Source organism: Lissotriton helveticus, chromosome 5_1 (assembly GCF_964261635.1).
Source record: "Lissotriton helveticus chromosome 5_1, aLisHel1.1, whole genome shotgun sequence".
Taxonomy (NCBI): domain Eukaryota; kingdom Metazoa; phylum Chordata; class Amphibia; order Caudata; family Salamandridae; genus Lissotriton; species Lissotriton helveticus.
Genome location: NC_136065.1, coordinates 1561886722 through 1561905156, shown reverse-complemented (window position 1 = coordinate 1561905156; position 18435 = coordinate 1561886722).

Genomic DNA, 18435 nt, shown 5'->3' with positions numbered 1-18435 from the left:
GGGACACCTTAGAACTCGGACGCTCGATTTTTTTTTCCTTTCCTGTACATGCAAAAAAAGGTAAATGCTCGGTACGTTACACGCTTCATCTGCCACGATGAACTCTCCAGAGGAACCGAAAAAAAATATAGTTATGGTAACTATACCATGCATCGTCATATGGAGAGGTGGCACCAATTAATTATAGTGCTGCATAAAAGAGAGATTTGGAGGAGAACCCCTGACCTGCTAGTACATTCATCAAAGAAGTGGCACTGACAGCATCAGAGGCAAGGGAAACGGTCCCAAAAATTTAGAAGAACTTTGGAAAGATTAAAATGACATGTTTAGATTGTGGCAAATTAATTTCATGTGGACAGATGAGTGTTACTCTAATAAATACAGCATATGAACATCATCATAGTCGATGGTTGGTAGAGACATTTTGACTATATCCTGGACCTGCCCGTCCTCGCCCAAAATGGCGCCGGAATAAATGGGACTCGTAACTCCTTGTTGTGTACTGGTTGCAGAACCTTGAAATCACGAGATACGTATGCAGTTTTGAAGCACATGGCGGGCGGGGACGAGAATTGATTGAATATTTCGACATCCCTATTGATATTAAGTTCTGATGTGTTATTGATTACTGTACTATTGAAAGTTCGAATTAACGTCACCCATGGTACTTGCCCGCAAATGTATATCTAGATAATTTTATTGTAACTGGCCCTGTCGTATTTTAATTATAAAATGTACGTCCACCGATTCCGTAACTGTTAGACACCTTAGTTCTTGCAACCTAATGGCCCGCCCGTTACGTTCCTCTACAGTGTAAATGTCTACTCATCATATACGATTACAGTTTGCTCCGTGGCCGGCCCACGTGGTTATAGGCTCGTATTTGTATAATGAAATTTTCACAATAAAGGTTTTTAAAAGAAAACATGGTAGTAGTATATACATTGGTAAAGTTTTTAATAATAGTCACTGTTTTAGAATCATTAAAAGGCAAGTGAAATAAAGCAGACCAATTACATGAAGGGTAAAAGGTATAATACGAAGGAACGCAGTAAAGATAAATGGTCAAGGGCTGTTGTGTTTTCTACTCCTGCAACATAAAGTGATCGATAAGAATCTCATATTCAGGCGTATCGGCGACTAAGACAGCAGGTCGACCCTCTTTTGCTCAACGGCTCCGTCATGGGACGAAGAAACGCTCTTTTTCTCGAAAAAAGAATATATTTTACTTGCAGGACAGTTGTAAATTTTCCGGGAAAGTACATTAGCATGGAACATTATAACATATATTTAAGAAAAAATAATGTTCGGAAGTAATAAAAAGCGTAATTTTTAGGTCATATGACCAAGCCTTTCATCATTAGAATAAGAAAAGTAAAATGAACCAATGAAAAGTTTTATTAACAAGTCACATGACTTGTTATGCTTACGTTACGCGCTGCGCGCCCCGGATGACTTCCGGATGCGCTAACGCGGCGCGTCATATGACGCATTACGCGACAACGCAGGTCCAGAATATAGTCAAAATGTCTCCACCAACCAGCGGTCGGAACACAACCCCTTTCAGCAGGCTAAATAGTTCTGTTAAATGACAACAGAAGGGACAGGCAACAAGAACCATCAGTCAAAGAGGGGAGGGCTAGTTCTTCTCTACCGGGTTACATTGGGGCGCTACCGGAACTGATCGAATTGGTAGTCTACAGTGTTTCTGGATGTTTCAGACTGAAGCTGGGGTTAGCATGAGAGCAGCACCATTTCGTAGCTCCGTCGTGGCCATTCCGCAACCAATCATGGCAGCCGCTCTTTATCGTTATTTTGGGCGGGGTGGGTGGCGGAGCCGAGCTGTTTTGCAGCCATCATTGTGTGGAGTTCAGTTCATCTCACTAGTTTTGTATTTGTCATGAGGGGTTGTTCCTAATGTTTCTATTTTAGCGAGGTCAAAAAGAGATCCCATTAGTGGCCTACTGATTTTGCTCGATTCCTTTTCTTTTTTTTTTACACGATTTTTCGTTATCTGCAAAGACTAAACAGAGTATTGCGACTCTGTGTTTGTTTGTAAATAGAGAATGAACCAAAGAGAACCAATTCTAAAACAGTAAATACTTGGATAACAATCAATCAAATGGAGAGAGAAGCAGGCACGACGTATTACAACGGGGGCAAAGGCCTGCGTTAACTACCCTTCACTATGTGCAAAGAGAGAGTACTCCTAATAGAAATGAGGGGGGGGGGGGCACCATTCAAAGCAGATCAGTGTGCATAAACACGAAAATGTTTTCACTTACCACGTACTTGACATTCGACAGCTTATGATATTTGCTATTAAAAAAACATTGAAATTCACTGAAAAAACCATAGGTTATAGACCATATATAGTTAGGAATTAGCATTTACAAAACCTTGAAAATTCACTGAAAAAACCATAGGTTATAGACCATATATAGTTAGGAATTAGCATTAAAAAACCTTATTTTACTCACACAAAACCATTGAAATTCCATATATAGTTAGTTGCACTAACTATATATCGCGCACCCGCAATCCACTGCTGATGATGTCACATATTACATCATTCATGACATGGTCAGTGACATCACTGATGACATCACTGATGACATCTCAAATGACATCACTGATGACATCACTGATGACATCTCAAATGACATCACTGATAACATCTCAAATGACATCACTGATGACATCTCAAATGACATCACTGATGACATCACTGATGACATCTCATTTGACATCAATGACCACATCACTGATGATATCATTCATGTGACAATACAATGCATCTCCTCACACTTTAATATAACCTCTGTTACACCCAGTGTTAAATACAGAGTATAATTTTTGAAACCATTGACACACCAATACTAGTTACTACATACGCACTCAGTGATTCCTATGTTTACACACACATTCACTCATTTACCCATACAATCATTCATACATACAATCACTCATCTTTACAACACTATCATATGCACTCATACACCTATACAGACTCTCACACTCTGTCACTCATCCATGGAGTTACTCACACACCTAGTCAGTCCTGTAAATAATCAATCACACTTCCATTTTCTAATCTATACAATTAAACATAGAGCACCTTACATTTTGAAACATATACTAACACATACTTACTCTCTTATACAATCATTGATACAAGTACACATTGATCTGCACAAAGTCACACACCTCCCAGCCAGCCACACACACACTCAGTCTCCCATACAAATACTTGGGCAATCAATCAATAACCCATATAGTTACTCATATAGCTACTGACCAACACATGCAGCAGTTTACAGAACAACAGACATAATGATGCACAAATTAAGACAGTTTAGTCACTAACCCATGCACTCAGTGAGACACATTTAATCACTCACTAATACAGTCAGTCACGCACCTACTAAATCCTTCATCCAGACACTTCTACATCTACTCATTCTTCAATATGTAAAACATATTTAAACTTTTCAGAAACACACAGTCACTGGATGATGTCATCAGTGATGTCATCAGTGATGTCACTGACCATGTCATGAATGATGTAATATGTGACATCATCAGCAGTGGATTGCGGGTGCGCGATATATAGTTAGTGCAACTAACTATATATGGAATTTCAATGGTTTTGTGTGAGTAAAATAAGGTTTTTTAAATGCTAATTCCTAACTATATATGGTCTATAACCTATGGTTTTTTCAGTGAATTTTCAAGGTTTTGTAAATGCTAATTCCTAACTATATATGGTCTATAACCTATGGTTTTTTCAGTGAATATATATATATATATATATACACATACATATATAAGTTCAAATAATAGGTCCTGCACTTCCAACTTGTGGCGAACAAAGAACCAACGAATCCCAAGGTAAGGCAGGAAGATTTTATTTCACCAAAGTTCGAAAAAGCATCAGCAGACTGACGCGTTTCGGGCGGATGCCCTTGCTCACAGTGAAATGCAAATTAACAAGCCTTATTCTTATATGCTGTGGTGCACACCATGTGACTTGTAAACACAAACAACATACTATTGAAGTGAACATGGCTCCATTCATAAAAAGACAGACGTTTTCCTGTCACATTACTTAAATATGATATTATGTCACAAAGAAATATAATCCTAAGTGAAATTATTAGTGGCAATTCATACCTGCATACATGCAGAGGTATGCAAATTATATCACAAAATTCCTGAATAAATTCATTGGATGGCAATTAATACCTGCATGAATGCACAAGTATATATATTTCATACCAAAACTTCAGAAGAGGACTTATTTTACATATGTATATATACAGTACAAAATGATCTAAATACCATTAGCAGCATTGTATAGACGTGCAAAATATCGCAAATGTAAACAGTGGAACTGGTGCAAAATATTTGACATAAGTTAAAAGTACTATCCTTTATACCTAAAATCTAATTAGAAATATTAAAATTTCCAAAGAGTCCTTATTCCTTGTGGAATAAGCAAAGTATCACAATGTAAACAAATGGATATAGTGCAATTTATGCTAATGGTACAGGTACTGTCATGGTTAAATATAAGAATATGCTCATTTCATTTTATTCCTATTGGGGACATCTGTAATAGATGGCAACCCCAATGCGTTATGGAACCAATAAATCATAATCTAACCTCACATGGTAAATTCGAATGCCATATATAATGTGTTGGAATTTAATGACAGGGAACCCACAAATGACTGCCATGGTGTGATAAAACAATATTAATACAGCTGAATTTAATAAATCACAACTGTATTCCCTAGTGTCAAAAACCAGTGTTTTAACTACCTACAAAAGAAAAATAATATTTTACCAAAGAATAAGCTACTAAAGAATAACATTTCAGATATAGTCAATATAGAAAGGTACTGATGAGGACGGGGGCAAAATGGCCTTTCATGCTGGAAAAACAGTTATATGCCCAGATTGTAACTTATGTGAACCCCTGTCTTCATTATCTGTAGAGCCCTACAGAAAATGGTAAAGGTCCTCCGTTGTATTAAGCCCATTGGGGACCTTACTGTCTAGTTCCAGAATCATTTTTGATTCTAATTGTCGTAACATTTTGTCCCTGTCGCCTCCCCTACGTGATTTTGGTACCGAGGTGAGAACAAAATAATTGAGACACTGTAAGTTGTTGTTATGTACACTTTTAAAGTGTCTCGCGACAGGGTAGGAACTATCGTTAACTATAGCACGGAGATGCTGCAATATTCTGGCGTGCACCTGTAGCCTGGTGCTGCCAACATATCTCAGGCCACAGGTGCACCCCAGAACATAAACAGCATACTCCGTCTTGCAGTTATAGTTGCCTTTAATGGACAATGGAACAGGACTGAAAGGGGTATTATATTCAGTAGTATTTATGCCAAATTTACACGCCCTGCAACTCGAGCATTTGAAGAACCCCAGCCGGGGTTTAAACCACGATGTGCTTTTGGGCAGTTCAGGAAAAGAGTTGGAGACTAAAGTCCTCATAGAGGGACCTCTGCGGAAAGTGATCTTAGGATTGCTGGGAAGTTGCGATGATAAGACTCCATCAGTCATTAGAATGGGCCAACTTTTAGTCAGGATTGATCTTATTTTTCTTTCCTGACAGCTAAATGACGTAATGAACCTAATATCACCATTGTCTGCATTGTCCCTGATGTCGCTGTTGGAAGGTTTGGGCAGAAGAAGCGATTCTCTGGTTCTTTGTTTAGTTTTATTGACTGCCATGTTAAGTACTTTATCACTATATCCTCTCGCCTTGAATCTGTTAATGTATCTGCGGTACATGAAAGAAATTCCTCCTCACTGTTGCAGATACGTTTGAGGCGGAGGAGTTCTCCATAAGGGATATTGTCTATAACATGACGGGGGTGAGCACTGCTTGCGTGGAGCGTCGAATTCCCCGCCGTGCTCTTTCTATGGGGGGTAGTGGATATTTTGTTGTTATTTGAAAAGACCCTAATATCTAAGAAGTCCACAGTGTGTTTGCTGATAATTGATGTGAACCTCAAATTTACTGAATTGACGTTAAGGCTTGAAACAAAAGCTCTAGCACTCAGTTCATCCCCCCTCCAAATTAAAAACACGTCGTCAATAAAACGAACCCACAATGCCACATGCTCCGAAAATGTCTTGAGGTGTTCACCCATGAGGACCCACTTCTCCCACCAGCCTACGTGTAAACACGCATAGCTGGGGGAAAAGCAGGCCCCCATGGCCACACCCCTCTTTTGTAAGTACACCTCTTTACCAAAGACAAAATGGTTATGATACAGGCACCATGACTCAAATTCTAGTATCATTTTGTTGTGATTATAACATTGGAGTGGTCTGGTGCCTAGAAAGTATTCTAATGCGGTTAGGCCTGTTTGATGTTCAATGCTCGTATAAAGAGCTTCTATGTCCAATGTTATAAATACCAAATTATCTGTCCATGGAATGTCTGATTTTATTTAAAAAATCGCTAGTGTCTTTGATAAATGTGGGCAATTTGGACACCAGATCCTGCAGGAAGTAGTCGACAAATTGTGCCAAATGTTCTGCCATACTGCCAATAGCAGAGATTATTGGCCTGCCCGGAGTTGGTAAGGTTCCCTTGTGTATCTTGGGTATTAGATAGAACCTGGGCATGATGGGTTGGTCAACATTTAAAAACTTAAATTCCTGCATTGATATCAGGCCTTCTCTTCTGTATTTGTGGAACATCTTTTTGAGGGAGTCTCTAGCTTTCTCATATTGTTTAGCATTTGAGATTTGGTAACACGTGGTATCTGATAGTTGCCTATTGGCTTCGGCAATATACTGAACTTGAGGCCAGACCACAATATTACCCCCCTTGTCAGAGCTACACACAATATTTTTGTTGTCATTCTTGAGTTTCGATATGAGGGCCCAATATTGTGTTTCTTTACTGGTTTTGATTCTTTTACGATGTTTCACCTGGTGGTATAGTTTCTTCAGATCTGACGTCACCACCTCATGAAAAGAATCGATCGAATCTCGCGGCATGATTGGTATGAAGCTAGAAGTGGGTTTGAACGGGCTCATGCCCGCACCAGTTTGCTCAATATCTGCTTCTGCCAGCTCTTGTTGTGTGGACAGACTAGAATCCATGGGGCTATTGTCATTGCCCATTTGTTGCAAGGTTAGTAATGTTTTAGCATCCCGGGCCTGAAGTGTAGAGCCAGAAGATGCTGGGATAGTCTCAATACTGTTGTTTAGACCATCTTTGATGCTGAAAAATTTACACAGTTTTAGTTTGGGTATATAACGGAATACATCAATTCTGGTGGAGGTGTAGTTGAAGTCGGTAAGAGGGCAGTGCGATAGACCAAGACTGAGTAGTTGGTTTTCTGCTGAGGTAAGTGTAGTCGTTGATAAATTTACAATTGTATTATCCTTCATTTTATGTTGCGCCAGTATTGATTCTTTTTCTTGTTGTTTTTGTTGCTGTTTGCGTTTGTGTTTTTTCCGGCGCTCTTTGCGTCGTCTGTTGATTCTGGCTCTGGTTGTCGCCGATTTCGTGGGCGCAAAGATTGAAGGCGTGCATTTACTAAAAAATCAACCTCCTCGCCAAGGTCAAGTACCATTGGAGGCCCTCCTGTTGCTCCATTGGCTGAGCTACTGTCATCAGAGTAAAGGCTACTGTTAATGGAATCAGTGTCACTAGTGCCCGGAGCGGATTCTGCCTGAATATGCCGATGGTCACCCATGGTAGTAGATGATGTTCCAGCAGGGGCCAGTTTTTGATTCAGCTTGATTTGTTTTGCACTTTCAAATTTGCGCGCGAACGTATAAATACGTCCTTGTTCATAGTCATCTTTGTCGCGCGCAAATTTGTAGGCTTTGCGCACTTTTATTTTTTCTTCATGTTTGATTAGCCGCTCCTGTATTTCTTTTCTGGATATTGCTATCAAATCATTTGGCTCAAATTTGAGCCAAATGATTTGATAGCAATATCCAACTTGTGGCGAACAAAGGACCAACGAATCCCAAGGTAAGGCAGGAAGATTTTATTTCACCAAAGTTCGAAAAAGCAGCAGCAGACTGACGCGTTTCGGGCGGATGCCCTTGCTCACAGTGAAATGCAAATTAACAAGCCTTATTCTTATATGCTGTGGTGCACACCATGTGACTTGTAAACACAAACAACATGCTATTGAAGTGAACATGGCTCCATTCATAAAAAGACAGACGTTTTCCTGTCACATTACTTAATATGATATTATGTCACAAAGAAATATAATCCTAAGTGAAATTATTAGTGGCAATTCATACCTGCATAAATGCAGAGGTATACAAATTATATCACAAAATTCTAAAATTCCTGAATAAATTCATTGGATGGCAATTAATACCTATATATACACATACATACACACATATTACCTACTGGCGGTCGCCAGTAGGTAGTTATAGTTAGGATTGGCTACCATAGGAAATCTGCAACATTCTATTGGGAATAGCTCTGGCGCCGGTTGAGGAATTTGTGTGTAATTTTCCAAATTTTGGCCAGCTCCGCTCCTTCCCTGGAAGTTTCGGGGGGATTCGTGAAGTGGGGGCTGAGAAAAAAGGATTTTGCAAACTTGGCAAAATTGTAGGGACTGGTACGCAGATGTGCCTTTGCTATATTTGGTGAAAATTGCTCCAGTGGTTTTTTTGAAAATTAACTTCAAAAAACACATATATATCTATAAGTGCTCCCCGAGCGCTCACAGGTGCGTGCACCCGGCGCGCTACGGGAGTGCGCGAGCGGAAAGCTGATTGGCTGTCAGGTGTCTGTCAACATTCTAAACAGTCAGGAGAGTCCGCCATCTTGTGTCTCGGTAGAATCGAGACACAAGAGGTGAAAAATAAAGGGGGAAATAATTAAAAGGGGGCAGAGTAGACACCCTCTGACCCCCTAGGTTTTCTGAGGGGGGCCTAGAAGGACCCTGAAGGGCAAAAAAACTTTTTTATTTTTTTTATTTTCGCGGGGTAAGCGCTGGGTGCGTTCCCAGGTGCGCGCTCTGGTACGCGCACCCTGAGCGCGCCACAGGGAAAAACAGTGTAAAAAATTATAGTAAAAAAATAATTTAGAGTGCTTAGAGGTAGGGTAGCTCTGAAAACAGCTGTTGTGTTATGTGGGTGTTTTTTGTACCTACAAGTAGGTACCAATGCAGAGTCTTATATTCAAGAGGAAAACTCTATTCCCCTCATCTGTAAAATGCACACCATCTCTCCTATAAATGTCTTGCATGTTGTAACGCAAGTTGTTGTGGTAAATGGAACCCATACCATAGTCTCTGAGGAAAGCAGATTTATTTACATGTTTCCTTGCTTTTTCAATCTGTGGACAAAAATGGTTGAACCAGTTCCATTTTTGCCTTTGGCATATATAAGAAAATACCAAGGCAGTTTTTGGAAAAAGTGACATCAATTGCCCAAAGATGTCCTTTAAAAGCATTTCCAGACCTACCCCAGTCAAAGTGCCCAAGTCATTGCCACCACAGTGCACAATTATAAGGTCAGGGTGTGGTAAATGCATAAAGGATTTTACCAATGGTATCAATTGGTGACTTCTCAATCCTCTCTGTCCAATCCATAAAATGTCAAGGTTGTAAATACCTCTGTTAGCTGCGTATTTTTGACTCCAGTGGACATAGCTATGACCCACAAACCAGACTTTTTGCATGTTGAAGGTAGATGTGCTTCTAGTCAGGTGAATTGTGGAAATGAAATGGCAGTTTGATTATGAAAAAAAGTGCTTGGGAATCAGTGCAGTTGAAAAACCAGAAATGATTGGTGCTTTCTTAAAAATCTCCACTGAAAATTAGGCTGCATGCTTTTTTTTTTGTAAGAAGTAATTTAAATGGTTGAGAAAAAGTCATTTAAAGAAACATTGCATTTCATTAGCTAGTAGATTGAGAGGTCAAACAACCTTGATGGATTTTTTGCAACATAGTATGATGAACTTGTGAACTGTGTGCTGGTTTAAGAGGGAGTTACCATGTTTACTTTGTGAATGAGCACGGGGGGATGGGTGAATGTTATGTGAGTTTCAAAGTCTTGAAATGTACAACCAATTAAAATGTGCAGTTTGGTTTTGAATTTGTGTGGGAACAATTTTAATTGGTTAGGTACAAGAATATGGGTCTGAAATGAGAAAGAATCTATGCCATTATTCTTTTCTTCCTCTCTCTTCCCATCCTTTGCTCTGTCACTGTTTTCCCCTCTCTTACTGTCCTTACTCCACTTCACTAATTCCTTCTCTTACTCCCTCTGTCCTCTTACTTCTACACTCCTCTTACCTCATTCTCTCTGTTAGCCTCATTCTCTCTGACCCCTTAGTCTGTCATTCCTCTTCTATCACACTCACTTCCTATAACACAGCCACACTCCCTCACTTATGTTTCTTTCCTCTCTCACTCAGGGCCTCATTTATGAGAAATGACGCATTGCTGCGTGAAAGCAGCGATGCATCACTTCTCAGTGCGCTCTCCTTGCGACATTCCTGATGCGTCATATTTACTTTAGGGAGAGGTGTGGCGCCGCGGCCAGGGCGACTGACGCTGGAATCTGGGGACCACGGTTCGATCCCCAGCTCCGGCGGCAGGTTAGCCCAGCACCATGTGACTCTGGGCAATAGCTCGCTTAATCTTCCCGACGGCCCCCAGCGCCTAGAGACCCTTACGGGTGATTGTGCGCTTTACAAATGTGGACTTTACTTTACTTTACTTACTGTATGACGCATTATTTCGCAAGGAGTTACAGATAACTTCAGTATTTCTGACGTATCTGTAAGCACAAAAGTGATGCATTGCTGGAATGTGTCACAAAAGTGACGCAACTCCAACAATGCATCCTTTCACATGGGGCCAGCCCCATGTGAAAGGGCCTGCGTCAGTCTTACGCCTGCTGTGAGGCAGGTGCAAGATTTTGACGCAACGGTGTCCTAAAAGTGACGCAGTGAAATCTCAGATTTCACTGCGTCACTTCTACGACCCTTCCTTGCGTCAATACACCCCCTTTGCATACTTTACACCTGGCGCAGGTATAATGTGTCGCAGGGGTTTACAAAGTAACGCATCTACGTAGATGCGTCACTTTGTAAATATGACTCAACAAGGTGCATTTTTTACACCACTGGTGTGTCACAAAAAGTGACGCACCGGCGGCGTAAAAGTGACGCATGGCCTCATAAATGAGGCCCTCAGTCATCTACTCTCACTTTTGCTTTCACTTTCTCTGTCTCTTCACTCCCTTACTCACCTTGTCTCACACTCACTTGCCTTTATCAGTCTCTATCTCCACTCTCGCAAGGAGTTACAGATACGTCAGTATTTCTGACGTATCTGTAAGCGCAAAAGTGATGCATTGCTGGAGTGTGTCACAAAAGTGACGCAACTCCAGCAATGCATCCTTTGTGAAAGGGCCTGCGTCAGTCTTACGCCTGCTGTGAGGCAGGTGCAAGATTTTGACGTAACGGCGTCCTAAAAGTGATGCAGTGAAATCTCATAGATTTCACTGCGTCACTTCTACGACCCTTCCATGCGTGAATACGCCCCCTTTGCATACATTACACCTGGCGCAGGTATAATGTGGTGCAGGGGTTTACAAAGTGACGCATCTACCTAGATGAGTCACTTTTCTAAATATGACTCAACAAGGTGCATTTTTTACACCACTGGTGCGTCACAAAAAGTGACGCACCGGTGGCGTAAAAGTGACGCATGGCCTCATAAATGAGGCCTTCAGTCTTCTACTCTCACTTTTTCTTTCACTTTCTCTGTATCTTCACTCCCTTACTCACCTTGTCTCACACTCACTTGTCTTTATCCAGTCTGTATCTCCACTCTTTCCTAAACATCACTGCTCTTTTCTTACCCTTCCACACCCCCGTTCCTTTACTACATTTTCTTCACTTATCCTCATTCCCCATGTTCACTCTCCTTCTCCTCACTCACCTTCCCCACACTCACCTTCTTTTAGTCCCCCTACTTCACTTCCCTTCCCCTCTCGTCCCTTTCTTTGCTTCCTCACTCATTTTCCTCTCCTCTCTCACTGCACTCAACTTCAGTTTCTCTTTTTCATTTTTTTAAGAATACAGCTCTTTTTGAGAATTGGAGGTAGTTCTGAAAATAACTTTTTTTTTTCTTTTTTTTCAACCAAAACAAAAACAGGGAATGGCAAACTGCTCAATAGGAGCAAAAAAAAAATCTAAATTAGGGCTGGGGACAGCAGCGGTCGTTCTCTAATGCTCGAGCAATGATCGTAATACTTTGTTCCCCGTAACAAAGTAGAGCATCACAATGTTTGCATTTGATGGAGGCCTCGTTAAAAATAGGCTGAATATTTGGGATCAGCTGCTCTGGTCGCCCCCTCACCGATGCAGTTGCTCCTCCAGTTGAAGTAGAGGCACCATCTCTTGGAGCCTCTCGTGCCAGAGCCCTGACACTCTCCCGGGCATAGTTCTGGGGATGCCTTCTCTGGACATGACGAATCATAGTTGAATTGCCGAAACTGTACTTCTTTCGGGGGTCTCCATGGGAAAGTACAGTTTGGCAGATTTTGCATTCAACTTTGGGAGCATTTACTTTTTTATGCCCCTGAGGTATAGAAAAAATGTCCAGATAAAATGTTCTTTCACCTTCGGCTAAGGAGGCTCTTCATCGATGAAACCATCTGACTCCTCACTGCTGCTGGATCTCTGGCAGCCATTCTCTCCACAAATTCTTAGCACAGAAAAAAAGAGGTCTTGCTCTCACCAAAGTGAAAGAAGAAGTGAAGGAAAAGGGTGGGGGTTTCATTAGTTGTAAAAAAAAAAAAACCTGTTAACCAATGAAAAGAGTTATTTTAAGGTCACATGACTTGACACGCTTACGTTGCGCACACCGGAGCGCTTCCAGGGGCGCTTACGCGGCGCGAACGTAGGCGCTTCCGGGGGCGCTTACGCGGCACGAACGTAGGCGCTTCCGGGGGCGCTTACGTGGCGCGCCTGAGTGACGTTTTGGTACCTTTACGGAAATGCAAAATCATTTTCATTTCGTAAATCAAAAATACTGCTTTTATAAGTATAGTACTGAATGTCTTGCATTATTATTTACTTTTCATACATATTTTTTTTACGAACGCAGAAATAGCGCTCTCGCTGCACTCTCGGAAGAGCTTACCGGTGCGCGCACCCTGAGCGCTCCAAGACAAAATGATATGGGTAAGCTTACCGGTGCACGCACCCTGAGCGCACCAGGAAAAAATTATTTAAAAAAAATATACATTGAACAAATTATTATAATTTTTTTTAAAATATAATTAATAGTTATAAAAAACAGCTAATAAAAAAAAATTGTAGGTTAAAAAGTCGATATACAAAGGAATTAGCTTTTAAAAAAACTATGAAATTCACTGAAAAAACCATAGGTTTCACAAATGTTATAGTTAGGAATTAGCTTTTAAAAAACCTTTGAAATTCACTGAAAAAACCATAAGTTTCACAAACGTTATAGTTAGGAATTAGCATTTAAAAAACCTTTGAAATTCACTGAAAAAAACCATAGGTTTCACACTCGTTATAGTTAGGAATTAGCATTTAAAAAACCTTTGAAATTCACTGAAAAAACCATAGGTTTCACACCAGTTATAGTTAGCTGAACATTTTACTCATACAAAACCATTGAAATTCCCACGTTATAGTTAGTTGGACTCACTATAACTCGCGCGCCCGCAATCCACTGCTGATGATGTCACATATTACATCATTCATGACATGGTCAGTGACATCACTGATGACATCTCAAATGACATCACTGATGACATCACTGATGACAGCTCAAATGACATCACTAATGACATCATTCATGTCATAATACGATGCACCTCCTCACACTCTAATCTAACCTTTGATACACCCAGTGTTAAATACAAACTACCATTCCTGAAATTATTGACACACCAATACCAGTAACTACATACGCACTCACTGATTTCTTGGTCTACACACACATCCACTCATTCACCCATACAATCACTCATACATACAGTCACTCATCAATAGAACACTATCATATCCACTCATACACCTATACAGACACTCACACGCTGACAGTCATCCACAGAGTTACTCACACACCTAGTCAGTTATGCGAAGAATCAATCACACTCCCATTTCCTCAACTACACAGTTTTACACACTAAACGTTACTTATTCAAACATATACTAACACATACTTACTCTCTTTTACAATCACTGATACAAGTACACATTGATCCATACAGTCACTTACACAATCACAGGCTCTCATGTATAGTCATTTATATATGCCAACTCTCACATGCACTGTGTTTTACATATGTACTTACTTGGACATGGAGCACTGAGATAGCCATTCACTCACCAACACACCCATCCAGACAGTCAACCACCCATAGAGCTCTTTCCACATGCACTTTTGAACCCATATACCAAGTGAATCAACTGCTAACACATCTATGCACAGAGTCACACACCTCCCAGCCACCCACACACACACACTAACCCTCACCCTCACATACAAATACTTGGACAACCAATCAATAACCCATATAGCCACTCATATAGCTACTGATCAACACATGCAGCAGCTTACACAACAACAGACATACTGATGCACACATTCAGACAGTTTAGTCACTAACCAATGCATTCAGTAAGACACATTTAATAACTCATACAGTCAGTCACGCACCTACTAAATCCTTCATCCAGACACTTATACATCCACTCATTCTTCAATATATAAAACATATTTTTACTTTTTAGAAACACACATTCACTGGATGTTATCAGTGATGTTATTTGAGATGTCATCAGTGATGTCACTGACCATGTCATGAATGATGTAATATGTGACATCATCAGCAGTGAATTGCGGGCGCGCGAGTTATAGTGAGTCCAACTAACTATAACGTGGGAATTTCAATGGTTCTGTATGAGTAAAATGTTCAGCTAACTATAACTGGTGTGAAACCTATGGTTTTTTCAGTGAATATATATATATATATATATATATATATATATATATATATATATATATATATGTATATATATATATATATATATATATACACACACATATATATATACGTGATGTAAAATAATTGTGAAGGAGTAGTTTCTGTCCTGTAACTCCAATTCTGTAGTAGGGGTATCTCTGTTATAGTCATAATCTAGTGAATAGTCCAGCTCATGTGCGTGGACCCCGGCAATCAAAAATAATCTCTGAAGTTGTCAAAAAATTGCAGAACTGCAAAGACACTTAAGAGAGAATTTAAAGACAAATAATGCAGCCTATATCCACAGGCTACACTGTCCAGTACTTCAACTAGAAATTCCACCAAAAAACACACACAAACAGCACAGCCTGCCCAGTTTCTTGCCTCTACCAGTAAAAGCCTCTGGAATGATAGAGAGGAAGGCATGGACAGACAAGTCCCATAGGCTGCCATTATGTGGCTTAAATAGGATACTGTGCCTTTAAGAGAACTTTCCAGAACTTCTCCCAGTATCCCAGAATGCACAGCAGGTCCCTTTTACTTTCAGTTCTTTTTGAAGGCGTAACACGCCAGACCTGTAGCATTCCTTACATGAATATCTCTCTCCACCGGGGAGGCGGGCGGGCGCTTATGACTATAACAGAGATACCCCTACTACAGAACTGGAGTTACAGGACAAACTACTCCTTCTGTAGTAGGGGATCTCTGTGTATAGTCATAATCTAGTGAATAGAATGGCAAGCCCATCCCCACACCAAAGCGGCGGTGGAGAAAAGAGAAATAACACCACTACTGTGCGAACAGATTTCGCAGCGAAGCCTGCCCAACCTGAGCGTCTGCCCTGGCATCAGAGTCCAGGCAGTAATGCTTAACAAAGGTATGGACCGACTTCCAAGTGGCCACCTTGCAGATTTCTGCAATTGGAACATTACGGAGCAAAGCAGTCATGGCAGCTTTGCCCCTGGTTGAATGAGCCTTAGGTTTACCCCCTAAGGTCTTATTAGCTTTTTGGTAACACAGCTGTATGGAGGACACAATCCACCTAGAGATAGACTGCTTAGAGGTCGCAAGACCCGTCCTGACCGATCCACAATTGATAAACAATTGGTCTGACCTACGAATATCTTTGGTTTTATCCAGATAAAATTTCAACACCCTCCGAACATCCAGGGAATGTAAAGACCTTTCCGCTGGAGATGAAGGATTCTGAAAAAACGTAGGCAAAGTTATGGTCTGGTTGACATGAAATAACCTTGGGAAGAAATTTAGGGTGAGTACGCATAACAACCTTAGCAGCATGAAATACAGTATAAGGTTCTTGGCAACACAATGCCTGAATTTCACTCACTCTGCGGGCCGATGTAATGGCCACGAGGAACGCCGCCTTCCAGGACAGGTGCTGCAACGAAGCCTTATGAATAGGTTCAAAAGGCTCCTTCATCATTCTGGTCAGCACCACATTCAATTCCCATGAAGGCGAAGGAAGCCGGACAGGAGGGAACACTTTCTTCAAGCCTTCCAAAAAATCTGTGATGACAGGGATCTGAAAGAAGGAAGTCTGTGAAGGGCATTTCCTGTAGGCAGTCAATGCAGCCAGATGAACCTTAATGGAATGGACATTAAGGCCAGACTGCGCCAGATGTAGAAGATATGGAAGGATGACATCTTCCTTACATGTCGTCAGGTCATAGTTCTTGGACTTGCACCAGATGCAAAACCTCTTCCACTTGGAAGCATAAGAAGTCCTAGTGGAAGGTCGCTTAGTCTCCTTCAGTATGTCCATGCAATCTTCTGGGAGATTAAGATGGCCATATTGCACTATCTCAGGAGCCATGCCGCCAAACTCAAAGACGAGAGGTTGGGGTGCAACATCTGCCCCCTGAACTTCGTGAGAAGGTCCGGCCTGCACGGCAGCCGCTTGTGAGGAAGGAGAGACCGGTGAAGCAGGTCCGTGAACCACCACTGCCTGGGCCATTCCGGGGCAATCAGTATCATCCGCACCCTGGACTGGGACACGTCCCTTGAATCTGTAAGACTCCGGAGTGCGCCCCCCAGCGTGGAGAGATGCATCCGTCACAATAGTCTGCGTGGGAATGTCCTTGTGGAAGGGAACCCCTCTCAGGAGATTCTCCGCCAAACACCACCACTTCAGGGACTGAAGAGCATGCAGAGATAGTCGTATCTTGTCGTCCCAAGATCCTCTCCTCTGATCCTCCAAGCACTCCTGCAATGGTCTCATGTGCAGCCGTGCGTGAGGTGTGAGGAAGATACAAGACCTGTCCTGACTGATCCATAATTGATGAACAATTGGTCCGACCTACGAATATCTTTGGTTTTATCCAGATAAAATTTCAACACCCTCCGAACATCCAGGGAATGTAAAGACCTTTCCGCTGGAGATGAAGGATTCTGAAAAAACGTAGGCAAAGTTATAGTCTGGTTGACATGAAAATCAGAAATAACCTTGGGAAGAAACTTAGGGTGAGTACGCATAACAACCTTAGCAGCATGAAATACAGAATAAGGTTCTTGGCAACACAACGCCTGAATTTCACTCACCCTGCGGGCCGATGTAATGGCCACGAGGAACGCCGCCTTCCAGGACAGGTGCTGCAACGAAGCCTTATGAATAGGTTCAAAAGGCTCCTTCATCAACCTGGACAGCACCACATTCAGTTACCATGCAGGCGAAGGAAGCCTGACAGGAGGAAACACTTTCTTCAAGCCTTCCAAAAAGTATTTGATCACAGGGATCTGGAAGAAGGAAGTCTGTGAAGGGCATTTCCTGTAGGCAGTCAATGCAGCCAGATGGACCTTAATACATCCTCCTAGGGGACTTCAACTTCCACCTGGAGAACAACAAGGACCGCAACACCGCCGCCCTGCTGGACAACCTCGCAAACCTCGGACTCAAGCAACTGGTCAACACCCCCACCCACTACGCCGGCCACACGCTTGACCCCGTCTTCTCGTCCAGCAAGCACATCGCCTTCAGCCACTCCACCGGATTTCACTGGACCGACCACAGCTGCGTCCACTTCAGCTTCAGAAAAACCACTACCCACCACCACCCGCAACAGGTTCCTCACAGAAGCTGGAGCAAGATCACCGCCGATCAGCTCACCACCTCCCTCAGCCAGAACCCACCTGCCAGCACACCGGACCCCAACGAAGCAGCCCGCAACTTCACGCAGTGGCTGACAGCCTGCGCTGATGACCTCGCACCACTGAAGAACCCCCCCAGCAAACCGAGAAGCAAGAAGGCCCCCTGGTTCCCGGACGAACTCAAGGATTCCAAGAAAACCTGCCGCACCCTCGAGAAAGCCTGGCTCATCGACCGGACCACTGACAACATGACCGCCCTCAAACACGCGACCCGCAAGCACCACCAGCTCATCC